The sequence below is a fragment of the Oxyura jamaicensis genome, chromosome 5 (genome assembly GCF_011077185.1).
Source record: "Oxyura jamaicensis isolate SHBP4307 breed ruddy duck chromosome 5, BPBGC_Ojam_1.0, whole genome shotgun sequence".
Classification (NCBI taxonomy): Eukaryota; Metazoa; Chordata; class Aves; order Anseriformes; family Anatidae; genus Oxyura; species Oxyura jamaicensis.
In genome coordinates, this window is record NC_048897.1 from 37,994,896 (window position 1) to 38,011,276 (window position 16,381).

At 43.4% G+C, this 16,381-nt stretch overlaps 1 protein-coding gene across 5 annotated transcripts in view; it reads right to left on the bottom strand.

Annotated features, from left to right (window-relative positions):
* GPR68 (G protein-coupled receptor 68) overlaps nucleotides 1-16,178 on the bottom strand; it is a 23,579-nt gene extending 7,401 nt beyond the window's left edge. The window contains exons 1-5 of one of the 5 annotated variants that reach the window (XM_035328079.1): nucleotides 15,607-16,178; nucleotides 14,264-14,453; nucleotides 13,368-13,527; nucleotides 12,170-12,259; nucleotides 5,206-5,325 (exon numbers count right to left, since the gene is read on the bottom strand). The gene's annotated coding sequence lies outside the window, so the exon portion shown is untranslated. Of the gene's footprint in view, nucleotides 1-634; nucleotides 1,012-5,205; nucleotides 5,326-12,169; nucleotides 12,260-13,367; nucleotides 14,209-14,263; nucleotides 15,149-15,606 lie in introns of those variants that run through there. The other 4 variants (XM_035328080.1, XM_035328081.1, XM_035328082.1 and 1 more) reach the window with 4 other exon arrangements.
* Nucleotides 16,179-16,381: the final 203 nt, after the last annotated feature.

Genomic DNA, 16,381 nt, shown 5'->3' on the forward strand with positions numbered 1-16,381 from the left:
CCCCCCCCCCCCCCCCCCCCCAGTTTCAATGAACATCGCTACAAGATTTCCAGCAAGAAATCTATGATTAGATCTACACATTTTTAGCCAAAGCACTTCCTTGTACACATTTGCAGAAGTTGTGCTCACAGCTTGTCTCATCCACAAAGCACTTGTTTCCGTGAGCAGGGAGGATAATGTGGCTGTGTGCTTTTACATGGCAGTAGATCTCTTGCTGTTTAATCTGTCCCTCCACCTGTCATACATCACAAACAGACCTGAGTCACTTGGCTTTCGTAGCAGGACTTGGACCATGCTGCACATCTTGGAACCAAAACTCTGAGGTTGTTTCAGTTTTGGATTTGGTTCAGATCATTACCTACATAAACACTAACCTTTAACCCCCACACTACACTTCTCCCAAGGCTCGAGGGTTTGTCAGCTTGGTGCAACTCTGGTTCACAAAGCCTGGAAGAACAAGGTCAGAGGAAGGGGCTTGGAAGCAATAAGCAGCAGCAGAGACTGGGGAGCAGTGGAGCAATGTAAATTGGGCAGAGACTGGCAAGCCCAAACCTGAGAGAGGGTTAGCGGGGCGAGGTGGGGCAGCTGTGGGCTGCAATAGGAAAGGCAGGATCTGAGAGAGGGTAAATGGCACCTGGTTGCTGAGCATTCCTTCCACAGAAGATAACCATGCTTTTATTACTATTTTAAGAGATGCTTTCTGCCCCTTCTTGCCTGCTCCGCACACTCAATCATCTCGCTGGGGCGATGTTCTGGCTAAGAGAGAGGAAAGCAGGAACAACCATTCCTTTGTTACCGCCTTTCTTTCTGAAGACTATCAGGTTCCTGGCTGCTTGAGAAAGCTAATACTGTTAGACAAAATGCCCCTGAAAATGTAGAATAAAGTGGATATGGGGGAGCATGACTAAGGCTGACTATGAGGAAATGGCACAACAATGCCTGGATTACACCAGAGGAATGATGAAGTAAAAAGGTCACAAGTGGAAAGAGCCAAAAAAAGGCAATAAGGGTGTTTCTTTTCTTTATTGGTGAGAGCGTCCAATTCTTATTGGAATATCCCGTTTCTTACTTCCCCAAGAAAAGGGAGGGAAAGGAAAGACAAGTATATGAGGCAGAAGCAGAAAAGCTGAAATATTTGCTGTTATTTTTTATTTCAATCTTCAGAAGCAAAATCGTGACCCAGTATCTCACAATTTTATTTATTTTAACAATAGGAGAGAGGCACAGACAAAGTAGATAAGCAAAGGCCAGCAGATATATTAAAGTCTCTGTGCAGTCTGAGAGAATCAGCTAGAGCAGTTTGTGAATTACTACTGATGATGTTTCAGAACGTACGGCAGATCGGGGTAAAACAGACATATTGCCTGTCTTGAGAAAAGAGTGTTTGGAGAATCATACGGCAGCCAGCTCAGCTTCAACCAGAACAAGTTGTCAGACAATTGGTACACATACATGGGTATTTACAGCAGTGACTCACAGCTGCTCAGACTCACCCCAAGCGAGTCCTGCTGTACTTCAGGAGCAGAGTGTGGGCTGGGGTTGGCAGCTGCACGCACCTCACACCCTTCCTTGGGGAGATGAGAGAAGCTCTGAGCTCAGCCCTACCTGCCTGCTGTCAGAGGGCCGGCTCAGGCATGGATGGGTGTTCTTTTCTATGCATCATGCAGCCTTATCAAGCTTCAGCTCATGTTGCTGCTCCAGGGAGTGGAAATCAGAGTTGGAAGGGATGAAGGACAGGGAAGCTGGTCTCATCTCCCCTGATTAATCCATGAACCTATTGCTTCCCATTCCCTGCAACCATCAGCCTTGCCTAACACAGCATCATACCCAAATGTCATCCCAGACATGGCAGTACCCCAGCTCCCAGAAATGACTCCCCTCAGCTCAGTGCCACCCCGTCCTCGTAGCCTCTTCAGCCTGGTTTCAGCCCCGACAGCCCCCTTCTCAACAGCTGTAGCTCTCCTGATATCATAACAACTCCTTTACACAATTCCTTCAAGAAGGGCTAGAGATGGGGGAAAAGCAAGACTTGAGAGAGAAGAGTTAGCAGCTGCATTTCAGGGCTGGACAAAGTCAGGGAGGATGAGTGGGAAGAGACAGGGGCAGCAGCGCTGCTTTAGAGATGCTGCTGCAATAAGAAACAGACGCATGGATTCAACAAGAAACAGTAGTGTCAGGCCAATCTAATTTCCTTCTTTGATGAGGTATGTGTCTGAATTGCTGGAGAGGAAGCAGCATACGTAGAGCATCTTGATTTCATAAAGACTTTTGGCACATCCCAACGTGCACTTTCAGTAACACCTGGGAAACTACAGAGGCATTATATGTACTGCCTGATGCAACCACAGTCAAAAAGCAGTCACCTGTAGTCACTATTGATCTGGAATGGTGGATTGAGTTGGGAGCAACAATTTGCTCTTTTCGGGATGCTAATTACTGTTTTTATCTATTCATATGACATCAATTTATAATTTCATAATTTCTATCCTGTTAATAGTGGGATAGAAAACGCACTTATTAAATCAGAAACTGATACTGAGTTGGGAAGGAGTATGGAACAGTCAGGATTTAAAATGATCTTGGTCTGAAAACAAAATTAAATCCACCAAGGACAAATGCAAATTTACCATGCTTGGAAAGAAAAAATCTGTCAGTATTCAATGGGGAATATCTGGTTGTGCAGCAGGATGGCTAACAATGCACTTACAGTCACTCTGTTACTGCTCAGAAGAAAAGAATTACAGTGGGATGCAGTACTCACAGGGCACGAAGCCAGGTGCCCTCTCTACTCACCACTGGTAAAGTCTGTGGAACCTTTTGTACTCTAAGAAATACACAGGCAAATTAGAAAAAGACCAAATGTTTTGGGCTACCAAACTGTATAATCCCCATCTCTGTCTCCACAAATTAAAAATTATATTGCCTAACAGACAGGCATTTCCTGCAGGTAAATGGTTAGTGTTTGTGAAGCACACAAATGTCATACCGCTGACTGCCAGAGATAAATCAAACCAGTGGGCTATAGGACATTTATTAAAGGTGGAAACAATTCTAGTGAATAAGGTATTTTATCCTTGCTGAACACCTGGGATAAGACAAGTTATTACACAGCTACTCGCAAGGGCACAATGGAAAGCCATGGAGTTGTGTGCAAGTTAGCACTGATAGCTCAGGGACTTGAAACAGCAAAGCTGCAGTGGTGGGACACTTGGTCTGGACAGATCAAAGGAAGAGGGTTCTGCAGGCCTAGAAGAAAACCAAGGCAATACAGGTTGACTGCATTCAGTTTCTACAAGAAAGGTGCTCAGGTTTGGCTCAAGCACCTCAGTGGGGCACTGGTTTTGTTGAGGTCAGATAGAGTTGGTATGGCTTCTATTAAGATAGAAGTCCAGTAGAAATTACATTTTTTTCATTAAAGATCATAGCCTGATTTAAATGTGCAAGTAGGATAAAAATTAGGTTGTACCAGAGACCTAGAGATTAGTCTAGAGACTGGAGATTTCTAATTGCTGACCCCAGTGCACTCAGTAGTGCTGCTCACTTTCTTTTAGTGCAGCTGGCTTTATGTGCAGCATCAATGTGTCTTTCCGGGGAATACAATTAATTTATCTGCTGACAATATATATATATTTTAATTGGGTCCGTTTCTAAACCTTTCTCATTGAATCTGGAATCAAACATAACACCTGAAAATAGATATCAGAGTTCATGGGCCCTAGGAATGTGAAGTATAAGTCACTATAACAGAAAATGCAGAGAAATACTGTTTTGTTGTACTTCTGTGTGAAGAGCAGTTGGCTGCAAGGAGTTTTACTTCTGTTTTCTGCTGGCTTTGTCATCTGTAAAGCAGATGGGCTACCTCAGAGATTCTCTGCTGTACTTTCATTCCTGATTTGTTTCAGTCTGCTTTTTTCAATAGAAGCACAAACTCTGTATGTCCTATTTGCAAGAGAATCTTACCAGGGGCATACAGTAAAAAACGACTGTATCCTTTTAACCCACTGAAACCATCTTACATAAATAGGGAAAAAAAAGAAAAAAAAAAAAAGAAAAAAAAGGGCAAGAAAAAACCCCAACCCAACCTCAATTTCTCAAACTGAATTCCCTTCTAAACTTTTTTTAGGTCTCTACACAACCCCTTCCATATTTGTTAACTTGTGAGGGGAGCCGTCTAACATGAGTCTCTGCATACAACAATAATTATTCCTCTGTGTGTTTGTTTCAGTGGGAGGAAACCATACAAGTATTCCAATAATTACAAATCACTTTACTTTTGTCATTACTGTATGACTCCATTTATAAGCCTATTGTCAAAGAAGGAAGCCAGCAACATTTTTTCAGAACCCACATAAACAAAAGACTAATTAGTCACTACTGCCCAATTTTCCCTAGCACAAACATACAATTATTCACAGCATTGGGTAAATCACTCCATTTGCTCAAACTTTGGTATCCTGGGAATTTGTCTCAACTTCTTAATTTCTGTTTACCATCAAATTTCTCCAAAGTCTGAAGTAAGCTGTTACATTAAATATTTCATCACCAAAACTTCGGATGCCATCTAAACCACAGTGGTGGCGTAGTTCAGGGTTTCATGCCCGTACATGTCACTAGGAATTGATAATGCTAACTTGAGTAGCAGCTTCATGTTGCTACTCAAGAAAATAATCTTTCTTTTTCTCCTAGTAAGTTAATGCTTGTTGAAAGCACTAGATTGGACATGTGTTGTGTATGATTTTTTTTTAATAATATTCCAATACAATGGTCTAAAACAGTATAGTTCCAAGGGGGTATGCTAAAATATTGCAGCACATTAGCAAATGCAAGTGTTTACTCCTCGTTTCTCCAGTAGTTAGCCCCATCCTCCATCTCAAGCTTCACAGTCTTCTAGTAGATAACATTTTAATGGCTTCGTTTGGTGGCTTACAGAGTTTAAGGTATGTCATTAACTGCTCTACAGAATTTTCCCCTGACCACCAACAGCTGAAAATATTGACCTATGCAGCTAAATGTAAGCGGTGTGGACTGACTGACGCAAGGCAGCTAGAAGCCAATGAAGATAGTCAATGTATATTAGAAATGAATTAATTCATCTACTTTCACAACCTCTAAATTTAGTTCCAAGGCTCATTGCCCATCATGGTAATGTAGTTTAATCTTACAAGTGCCTTACAGTGGTGCGCGGGATGGAGAGGTAGTACTCACAGCCTGCTGAGACTTCCCAGTGCGATATGTTTCCTTTGTGTTGGTTTTCCCCAGAAGTATATTGTTGACTCCCATTCAGTATGTGATCATTGCAACCCCCTCATCCTTCCCAGTGTTCTGCTGTAAAATACAATATGCCTTATTAATGACTTCTTAGGTGCATATCTCATATGCAGCAGTTTGCACATCAGTTAAGAAGAAGCCTTGGTGTTCTAATTAAAAGAACAAAGGTTAGCCTAGGATGACAATCTGTCGGGATATTCAGGGTATTTTTTTTCTGAAATACTAACATTTTCCAAGGAACTTAAATTTTACATTTCAACAAGTTCCTCCTGTGACCTCTCCCAGTATAGACTCTGGGGTACTGTATAATAATGAGTTACTGGTCCATGGTACCTTAGCTCTCTTACAGCCACCCAAAAGTGCTCAGCTGCTGCCTTTCTAGGTGGTTTCTTGCTTAACTGATAGTTTGACTTATGAAGTGGGTTGAATGTAGAACATTTAGGTTTGTGGTCCATACTAATTCAGCTATTTCTTACAGAGCTTCATCATCTGCAGGCTTGTTTAGTCTAAAGAAGACCATGATGAGGGCAAACACAGCAAAAACCTTCAGACACGATAAAGATTGTTGCAAAGAAGGAAGCATGCTCTCTGTGTAAGCCTGAACAAGAGACTGGGTTAAACACCACAAAAAAAGTTTCCACTAGCAAAGGTAAGTGGAGCACTGGGGTAGATGATGTGTGGGATGAAGAGCTATCTTAAAGTTTAGCAAACATCTCGAGGATGGTCCAGCTGATGCCCCTTGAAGGCAAAGAAGTGTCCGGAGAGCTCTCAATACCCTCCCCTATGCTCTTCTCTGTTACTGTTTGTCAGGTGATGAGGCACAACAGACCCTCCTGGCGACACGCAATAGCATAAAAACAAACTGTATAAATGTTACATGAAGTAAAACCATTTCCACCAAAAAAAATGTTCTGAAATAAGTCATCATTTTCCTTTTTTTTTTTTTTTTAAGTTTTGGAGTTTGGATTTTTTTCCCCTAGAAATTAAAGCTATATGGAAGTGAAATCTACATGACTTTACATGTACAAAAAACAATTTTAAAAAATCCCTGTTCTGCCGCTGTAGCATTTCATTGCACGTTTTGATACCTTATGACTTCTGAGATGAGGCCTGCCCATATGAAGGACAACTTGACGTTAAGGGGTAAGGAAGGCAGGGGACAATAAACACCCGTTGTCCCACATCTCGGACCGCTTTATGTTCTTTACCTAGGCTTGGGGCTGTTTTACCAAATGTAAGGTCCAAACAACTGACTGAGCACAGGGAAGTGCTGAAAAGAAACTTCACTTTGGAAAATCCCTATTTATGGTAATAATAAGTTCACACTATGCGTATTTTCAGGCAAGCAGTCCAACTAATAGCAGGGAGATGAATCACATAACAGGAATTAGTCATGCCACAGTTGTCTCAAGCAGTTGGCTCATAGCTTTTGAAAATGACCCTCATCTGCCCCCTCCTTCCTGCTGTTAAAGAGCGGCCAGGTGGATGACGTGACCCTCCAGGATTTCACCACCACACTAGCTCCTGCTCTCAGGATTCATCTTCCTGAGGCTGCCTGGATGTACAGGACAGTGGGTGGAAGAAAACCCCATGTTACACCACTTTCTGCATAAATCTTAAATCTCTGTTCCTCAGAGAACAACCCCAAATCTTCCTTCCCCCCAGCTAACACCTCAGCCACCTCAACCTCTCTCTCCTACAAACCTCCTCAATACTGATGACAAAAGGCCGCCCTGACTGCTTCACAAGTTGGCAAACAGGTAGTGAACAACTGCAGACAATAGAACTGCTCATAATACCAAATCTGTGTGCCAATCCTCATTTAAAGTGAGCTGGGAAGAAGAGCCAAGCCTAAGTAGGTCTTACGGATTAGAAGCCACACAAGCCATGATCAACATGCAAAAATACCAGTAAGGAACAAGGACTGGAACTACCGTGCTGCAGGCTTGGGACTGAGAAGTAGGAACTTCTCCCTCCTGAAGTAAATGGGCTCTGATTCATTTCACCATCTTCAGTCTCGGAGCAAATCGCCTCACTCTTCTGATTCATTTTCCCAGACTGACTGTCTCTACTGAAGCTGCAACCTGCTCTGATACCAGCACCGCACTCCCCCGGGCACTGCCAGACATCTTGCCAAGAACTTAGCGACTGAAGATTTAGCTGTGCATTTCAAACACAGCTACCTTCCTTGGGTTGCCAGTGTGCCTCCTGCCCTTCGGCACTGCCACAGGGCCCGTGCCCCTCAGAGCAATGCTGCCAAGGGAGCTGTGGCCCCCCACACGGGGACCCACAGATTTCTGAGTGGGCTGAGCGTGGGCCGCAGCCCCCTGGCAGCCCCCTGTGCCAGTCGGTGCTCACACACAGCTGGGCAGAGCATGTCAGGTGCTAGCCTCTGCCTTGGCCCAGACACCTAAGGCACCGTACAGATGTAGCTGACATGTGCACTGACAGCAGCTTGCTCTCCGTACCCATGTGCTCTTGAAGCAAGGGCACACCCCAGGCAGCCCCTGCTGTTGAGCCTCCCCAGCATCACCCACTGGCTACAAGGGAAATCTTGTTCAGAAACGAACAAGTTACAGACCAAAGGAGGGACCAAATTCTCTTTCTGCTTACATCTTTTATAAAACCACAGCCTCCAGACAGTATAATTAAACCTACACATCAGAACAACATGCCCTCCGAACAGAACCGTCTCATTAACAGAAAGTAATTAGGAAAGCTAATCCCACTTAGAGCAACCCAACATTCCTCTGTACAACTGTTCCCCCTCCCTCACTGATAGCTCACTGGGTGGAATCGACTGAGCAGCGTTGCTGACGGGCAGTAACTTGGACGAGCCATAATCAATATTTGACTAATCACGTCTGACAAACGGCAAAGTCTGTCTGGGAGAAAAAATTGACTTGCCAGGTGTAACTGAAATGTGGTTGAAGCTCTGCTGCGTCTGAAGAGATTGAACAGATCTCTGCTCAATGGTTTCACTGTTGCACACCCCAGCAAATACTGATACATTCAGTAAAGTCATCAGCTCTCTTTTAAATGCTATTATCTGCACATATGATTCATTTTGTACAGCAAAAGTTTTAAGACATGAAAAAGTAAATAGTTGCTAATAGTATTTGGAGATTTTTCACTTCCTCCCCTCATTTTTCTTTAACTTCATTTGTATTCCTCTGTTTGGCTTCACTTTGATCAAAGAGACAGAATTCGCGACAGGAAATAAACCCAGTCAGTGCCAGCACCTAGCATCGCGTGCACTGTCACCACGTACCGGGTTTGTGTTTTTGGCTTACACTGATCCCATTGTGTGTGTTTCAAACGTTTCTGTTCTAAATCCTGTTCTTCAAGCCTAGCACACCATCCACCCTTCTACGCAGCGCTGCTTAGCCGAGCTTGTTTCCTTTCAGCCTCAGTTAGTCCCCTCAGTTTGGCCCGTTCTGCATATTTTCGGGGAGGGGGCAGGCGTGTGTGTGTCTTCAGGTAGTCCCCATCTAGTCTGTAGAAATTTAACTCTTCTAGCTATCCCTTTTTGCTGCCTTTAATTAAGCTTCCCTCTTTTTATGCAGTTTCCTTCCTGGAAATTAGCCAAGTTTCCAAAAATCTAAGTCAATATCCACATCTAAAGCTTGTTCTGCAACGTTATTTCTCAGACTTCTCATGATTTTGTGCCTTGGACAAGGTTTTCCTCTGTACTCTTTCCCTCTTTGCTCTCACTGCCTAGATGACCACTGAAAACTTCAGTTCTTTTCACATTTTTCTTTTATTTTTAACTGGAAGATACAGGACTCCAGCAACCCAGTCCCCAGTGGAAATATCATTCTAAACAAAGCGCTGGCATCTGTATCTGCAGGCTTCCTTATATTTTCATTTCCTGAATTTTCATTTCCTCAATTCTCTTAATTTTCATGGAAAAAAATATTTTCTTACTCACATGATTTTAAGTGCTAGTACCTTAACTTTCATTACAATTTAAACAAAACCTGGCTTTCTGTTCTATTCCTTCACTTCTGAGCATCCTCATTTCCTTCCTCAGCACCCTGCTGTTGAGTTCTTGTACTTCATCACTCTGCTGAAGAGCCTAAATGTTGTTTCCAGCCACTCTCCATCACACCTTTGGATGACACCAGCGTCCACATGAGCCATGACTACCTGCCTCCCCTTGCCAGAGCCACTGTCTTTTTGCCACCTCTCTCCTTGGGAGGCAAGTCACAGCATCCCCTCTGGAGTCACAAACTCACCCATCCATATGCTTGAGAAGTGACTACCCTTCTCTAATCCTCTCTTAAAGAAACAACCCACCCACGGTAATGGTATTATTAATCTGGATAAAAGAGGTTCAACACAAAAATTGAGAAAGTAGTTGAGGAACCATGACCTCACAGAAATGGAAAAAGCTTATTTTCTAGAAAGGGATAAAGTTTATTTTACAGTATCAGAGAAGCAACCTATGGCAAAAGTAACAAGCTTACTGTAAATCATTCACACTCCCCAGCATTCACTCAAGTATTTTTACAGGGGAATTCTGATGAGTTATTGCGTAGAAGATGGAAAAGCTGGTGCAGGAGAGGTGTGATTCTAACACTAGTCAGAAATGCAGGCTTTGCTCTGGTGTGGAGTTGTAAGATTATCTCTGAAATTTGGACACAAATTCAAATTCCAAGTAATAATGTTATGTCACAATAAGTTAAGGCACCTTAGTTTAAGCCTCTTCCTATTTTAACAAATAATTCCTACATTGAAAGCTATGCCTAACTGCTTCTTAAACATAGAGCATAAAATAGATACACACTCTAATTAGATATGTGCACAGACACTAAATCATTAGCCATCAGAATAAAACAACTTCCTTTCATAGAAGGAAAATGAAATTATTTGGCATTTTATTCAGGTGTCATTAAAGTGACTAAAGTTTGATGGTCTGATTGCATTTGCTTTTGTAATACATTCATTCTCGATCTCGCACTCCTCAAAGCTGATGTGTCTTTACTGTCAGCCAAGAGCAAACAGTGTGAGAGAAAGGAAGTTTGAAAGCTCGCAGAACGAAGCAATGACGTTCAGGAATGAGAGATTAAGCTCATTCTGCAGCAAAAGCTGTCTGTAGCATTTTTTAAGTGAAGAATGTCAGGAGGATGTCTCTTGTGGAGCGCCAGTAGCAGCAGCAGAGTGCCCTCTCCGTCACCTATAGACCAGAATTTCTATTTGTTTCTGGCACGGTGACAGATCTGTGCGTAAGCATCCCCAGATCAAACCCCAGGACAACCCGGCTGCAGATGGATTTGTTGCCACAGAAACAATTTCTGGTGGGAGTGCTCCAGAGGGAGGAACAGAGTTCTGTATCCCTCAGGTGAGCCCATCACTCAGCCTCTCTCTAGTAAATCATTTCAAGCCTAATATTCAGTCTTTTTTCTTTTTCAGGCATACTAGCTGTAGCTTCCAGGTGAAGTGGCAAAATTTCTGCTTTTGATACCCAGTAGATTAACAGAGTTCAGAGCATGGTTTTTAGTGGAGGCAAAGGAATTACTGAGGATGCATCCCTCAGAGCATAAAGTGCAATGCTGTTCCTAGCTGCTGATTATTACTAATACCTTAACTTAAAATTATTGGCCAGTTTCTTCTGAACATTAAAGCTGTTCTGTGTCTTTTCAAAATCAAGTACCATCAGCTGTCAGGGACAGCAGCTCTGCAAATGCTTCAGCTGGCAGAATAATTCATAACAACTGTTAAAAGCCACTGAAAATAAGCCTTATAGGAAAAAGCAAATCTCTTAGAGGAAACATCCAGCTAATTGTAAGGTAATCAGCATCACAAGGCCACCATGTTCTATTTCCACAGCTCTTCATTTAAAAATAATTAGAAAAGTTACGTAAATGTCCTCGTGAGCCTGAAGTAACTTTTTGTTCAGTTATCACTGCCCTGACACAAGAACAGGCAGCAGCAATAAAGCCCCAGCGAAATGTGAGTGTGCCCTCGGGTCAGATCTAAAATAGCTAGCAAGGAAAAACTTTTCATCTCCGTGAGCTGTTCAAACAGGATGCCAGCAAAACTTGCAGTTACATATCTCCTGGTTCATCTGAGTGACAGCAACCACAGGGCTGCTTAGGAGAGGTAGATGTACACTCATATGCACACCTCTGAACACTTGGCCCCTCTAACTGCGCTCAACCCCAGATAAGAAGTTTCCAGTCTGTCTGACCTTTGGGCTGAGCCATGCTCCAGGCTCACAATGTTAGCTGGCATCTAGTGTGATGACATCTAGCTCAGCTGGGATGCATCCTTCTCGATTCTCTCCCCTTTCCCCTCCATCTCTCTTCCCTCTTTTCCTGCTGTCTCGGGTTCTTTATAGTCTTCAGGTCCCAGAAGGAAGGGAGTCATTTTTTCTCTGCCAGCCACAAAGTGAGTTAAATAAATCCCACTGCTGATGCCAACTGAGATGAGTGTTTTTTTAAATGAAATATTGGAACCATCACTTCTTTCCTAATTTAAAACTGTGATATTCAAATCACAATGCTGTGATGTAGACATTATCACCTCGCAGCCGTGCCCCACTATCACAGAACAACATATTGGTCTGATTCTGTAAAACCAACACTTTCTCATGGTGCACTCCCCAGACCCTGGAAAGATTCCTAAAACTCTGGGGATTTATCTCCTATTTTCTCTTTGGAATTACATGCAGCTTTGGAGGACTGAACATAAGATCAGCTGGAAAGAGCTACCTTCTGCCTCTTCACTCAAGTAACAGAGAGAGCTTACAATTGCATGAGTAGGAGCAGCGAGATACGGGGAACACCAAAATACGAGCAATAAGATGGGGAGGCAGGAAGGATAGCACTGAGGACAGTACATTTTTGGTTTGCTCAGAAAAGGAACAGAGGAGCGGGCACATGGGGGATTGACTTACTTCTTAGCAACTTCTTGATTAAAGCAAACTTGAAAGAAGAAGTGGTCAGATGTCATACTCTTCTGGAGGCAATGTGAACACAGGGTGTTACTGTGGAAAAAGTACAGCAGGAGCTGATTAACAGACTGCTCAGAATGTCCTGAAATGCTCACAGTGACAGTGTCACATCTTACGAGCTTGTGTGTAGCCATTTTTCCTCGTCTTAATGTTAAATTTCCTTAAATTTTTACTAGGTATCTGCATATTCTGAACAGAAAAGTGCAGAATAAGGCTGAAAATTCTTCTAAATTTTCCATTTCTCAACCCCCCATCCCCAACCCACAGCACACCTGGAAGTGGATCTCTCAGTGATTTACTTTCTTGCTTGCTTTTCAAAGACTGTCCACTACCAGAAAAACACATAAGTAATACAGGCAACCTACAATAATGGCTTTTTAAAATCCTATTAAAAATATATATATATAAGGCAGATTAATTTCTGATAGAATGGATTTCGTTTCACTAAACAAACTTTCACGTTTAAAGTTTCTCTTTTTGTTCAGTTAGGTTCTGAACAGCAGCAAGAAAAGTGCCTTACCGTTTGGAAAATATATTAATGGCAAACTTCTGAGAGACAAAGACCAATCTGTATGGCTGTACACAGAGTACCTACACACCAAGGTTTAGCAGTTTTCAGCAGGTATGCCTAACTTTTGGGTTATGTCTTCAGGGAAGTGAAGTATTTAAATACCTTATTACTTATTTTAAAAACTTTGTATCTAGTCAACTTACATGCTCCTACTAACTGCTCTGAAAATGAATACTGAAATTTATCTACTAGCTACTGCTCTTGTTCCCTGCTGCAAACATGAGACAGATTCTTAGTTTATCTTAACAATTCCTTCTCATCAATACAACTTCAATATTTGGCTCTCCTTGCACCTGATTGTTACTCCAGAAAGTTTTTTTTGGAAGAGCTGCTATTCAAAGTTTTCCACTAGTGGGAACTTGCCAAGGAAATTTATTTTGAAGTTGTGAATTTTTGGACACGTTGCTTTGGCTGAGTCCTTGGAATCCCTCCTTTGTTTTGCTTTGCTTCACTTTTAACAACCTAGCCAAAAAACTGTTCTGCCACCTTTCCAGGAGTCGTAACATTATATAAGCAATGATGGAAAAATTGTTTGCTTTTAAGAATGAACAGGTAAAAAATGAAACTCACCTGTGAGCAGAGCAAAGAGCACAAGACTTCCCTTCTCCCAGCTTCTGCTCAGGCTGCTGGTGAGGCTGTCTTCCTCCAGCTGTGAGCAAGGCTGTCGGTGAAACAGTGCAGGGAAGGAGGAGGAGATTGTGTTCCAGCTCCTCTGCTCTTTATAGTACAACTGTAAAGGAGTCGAGTCAGCCAGCCCAGCCCTCTCCTCCTGCACCCACTCATTCATAAATGAAAGATGACAGTGCCAGAAGCAGACACTGAACACAGAGATGGGAACGCACACGGAGCTGCTCACACCCCTACCTACCACCGCCGGCACAACCAGCAGACACACTGCTCTGCAATCACAGCAGCTGGTGCATAGCCTAACGGCTGCTGCGTGCAACTTATCTGAACACACACAGATGCTGCCTTGTGCAGGCTGTGTACTCTTACAGAGTACACAGAGCGTTACAAAGTATACAGAGCATCGGCGCTGCTATTAGTATTATTTACAGTAAGTTGTTCCTAGTTGTCACTGAGATCAGACCTTCATTATGGCCAAACCCAGCCCAAGCTGAACTCTGCACAAGGAAGCTGCTGCTCTGCATGTGCAAGAGCAAGGTCTGGGAGGGGGCTTTTCCTTCCTGTTGCACAGCAAGAGAGACTGAGGCATAACCAAACTATACAGTTTGTCCAAGGTCATTCATGATGACTGCGGCAGATGCAGAAACTGGCATGCTGCTGACTCGCCCCGCTGCTCTTACTCCGGCAGCAGAGAAAGCTGTCCCTCAGACTGTGTATTAACCTGTCCATCACTCACACAGAAAGGCACTACTCCTGTAAAAACAGATAGGAATTACATCACTGAAGCTGGAAACAAAAAGCTATTCCCAGTTCAGGTCATGAACTGATGCGTAACTCACCTGATGTAGCGCTCTCCTGTGCTGCTGTAAGGACACCGGTGCCTGTGTGCTCAGGACAGCGCCTGACCAGTTCTGTCTGCTCGCTGCACGGGGGCGACAGCGCCCCAAGGGTGGCCAGGGACCAGAAGGCAGGAACAGGAGTCTTGTGTTGGGTAGTCCAAAACAAGAAAATGGTTTCTCTATTTCTATCCTGGTGGAAAGCACAGAAGAACATAAGCAGGGAAACTTTTTTAAAAAAGAGGAAAAAACAAGGATACAATGGCAATTACAAAACTTGGAAATCCTCCAGGAGTACCCATGGCTAACGTCAGAACCAGCACCAAAAATAATTCCTCGTTCCAAACACAGGCAAAGGGCCCTTCAGGTATGACAGGCTACCAGATGGCAGAAACCTTCCTCTGCCAGGGGCTCTGCCAGAGCAGAGAGCTAAAATTATCTGCAGGGTTAAGGGGCCTCTGTGAGATTTTGGGGAGGGATGTAGCAGAAAAAATACAAAGCTCTTGAGTGTGACCTGAAAAGGCTGCTAAAAGCACTGAACAGTCCTCTGCAGGCTCACTCTGCAGCTTGGAGGATGGCAGAGATGCAGACAGCTTACCGGGCTGAATGGGCCAGGCACAGGCCCCTGAGAACATGGCTAGAGACTGATCACCTGTGCAGTATAAAAGAACGTGAAGGCTTAGTATGAAATTTATCAGCACTTTCAGAGCTCCCCCACACCTGCATTTAGACTTAAGAAAATCACACGGATTGGGATCTTTCAGGAAGCGAAGTAAAACTTTTGTTTTAGTGCCTTTTAATGCACACTTACATACCCTTAGATATTGCAGCTCTTTTATTAGTCTTAAAGAATTTATAATGGATGATATTAAGAAAATGAAGTGCAGTTACTTCCTTAGCAGTGGGTGTGCTTCAGGAAAGAAGCAAGAGGGTGTTATACTGCCTCTGCACTACTTGCCTCTCCTAAGAGCCTGCTGGGCACAGACCGCTTGTTGAGCATCCAGGTCTTGGTGGTGGCCATAGGTAAATCACTTCCACCTCCTGCAGGCTCCAGGCTGCAGATGGGGAACAAGTCCTGAGTAGAACCCTGGACAGGGATTACCCCCTTTGGTTGCCTTGGAAAGTAGAGACACCAGTGGAAGTCGCTGTTGGCAGTATCTCTTTTTCTAGTTCCCACCTGGGCTGCGGTTCTCAGTCGCACAGAAGTGCAAACGTGTTCAAAGACGTGTTAGATGGATGTTTGATACATACAGGTGCTCAGAACATCCAGACAGCAGAGCCTTGGCCATCAGACACCATACATGTCCATCACCGTGAGCTTAAAAGGCAATACTTGATCAGGTCACCTGGCAATCAGGCCTTGCAAGTGGGGCAGCAAACCTCCTTTTCCTAAAATTAGAGCAAAATAAACTCCAGAAAAATCTTAGTTTGCTTTTCTTTCATCCAGCCATTATGTTTTGCTTTTCTCGGCATGTAGATGCTGTAAGACAGAACGCTGAAATAAAGGGATTTGGTATCTCTGGTCATCTCCTCCTCTGTTACTCCCTGGGAGGCAGAACACAGGCTCCAGCACACACACACAGCTATTGCACTTTGGAATCTATTTAAAACTATAAAAATGAAAAGAAATGACTGTTCCTGTAGCCTTTTATCTCTATAAATTATACAGCAGCTATTAAAGCTGACAAATTTGGTGCAAGTGGCAATTTTTGCTTTTTGCTTGCTTTGGTCAAATAATTTTAATGTTTCTGATGATTAAATATGTCCGCTGAATTGAATAACTCTTGGCTTGTGTATGTGTTACAACCAGAGGCAGCAGGCTTCAAAAACAATGGAGCTACAACATACAATAAATGTCAGAGATACCACAAAAAACGCATTGAGAAGGTGAGACCACTTTTTATCTCTGAGGTATGAACAGAGGAAAAAGTGGACTGTCACCAGAGGCCTTGCAGAGGGGCCTGGAGTGCTGGGCAATGTCCAGCAGCATGAAGCTCCACAAAGCAAAATGCCGGGTGCCACACCTGGGACAGGGCAGTGGGATTGCTTTACCATGAGGGTGGCCAAGTGCTGGAGCAGGCTTCCTAGAGAGGTCGTTGGTGCCCCGTGCTGGAGGCATTT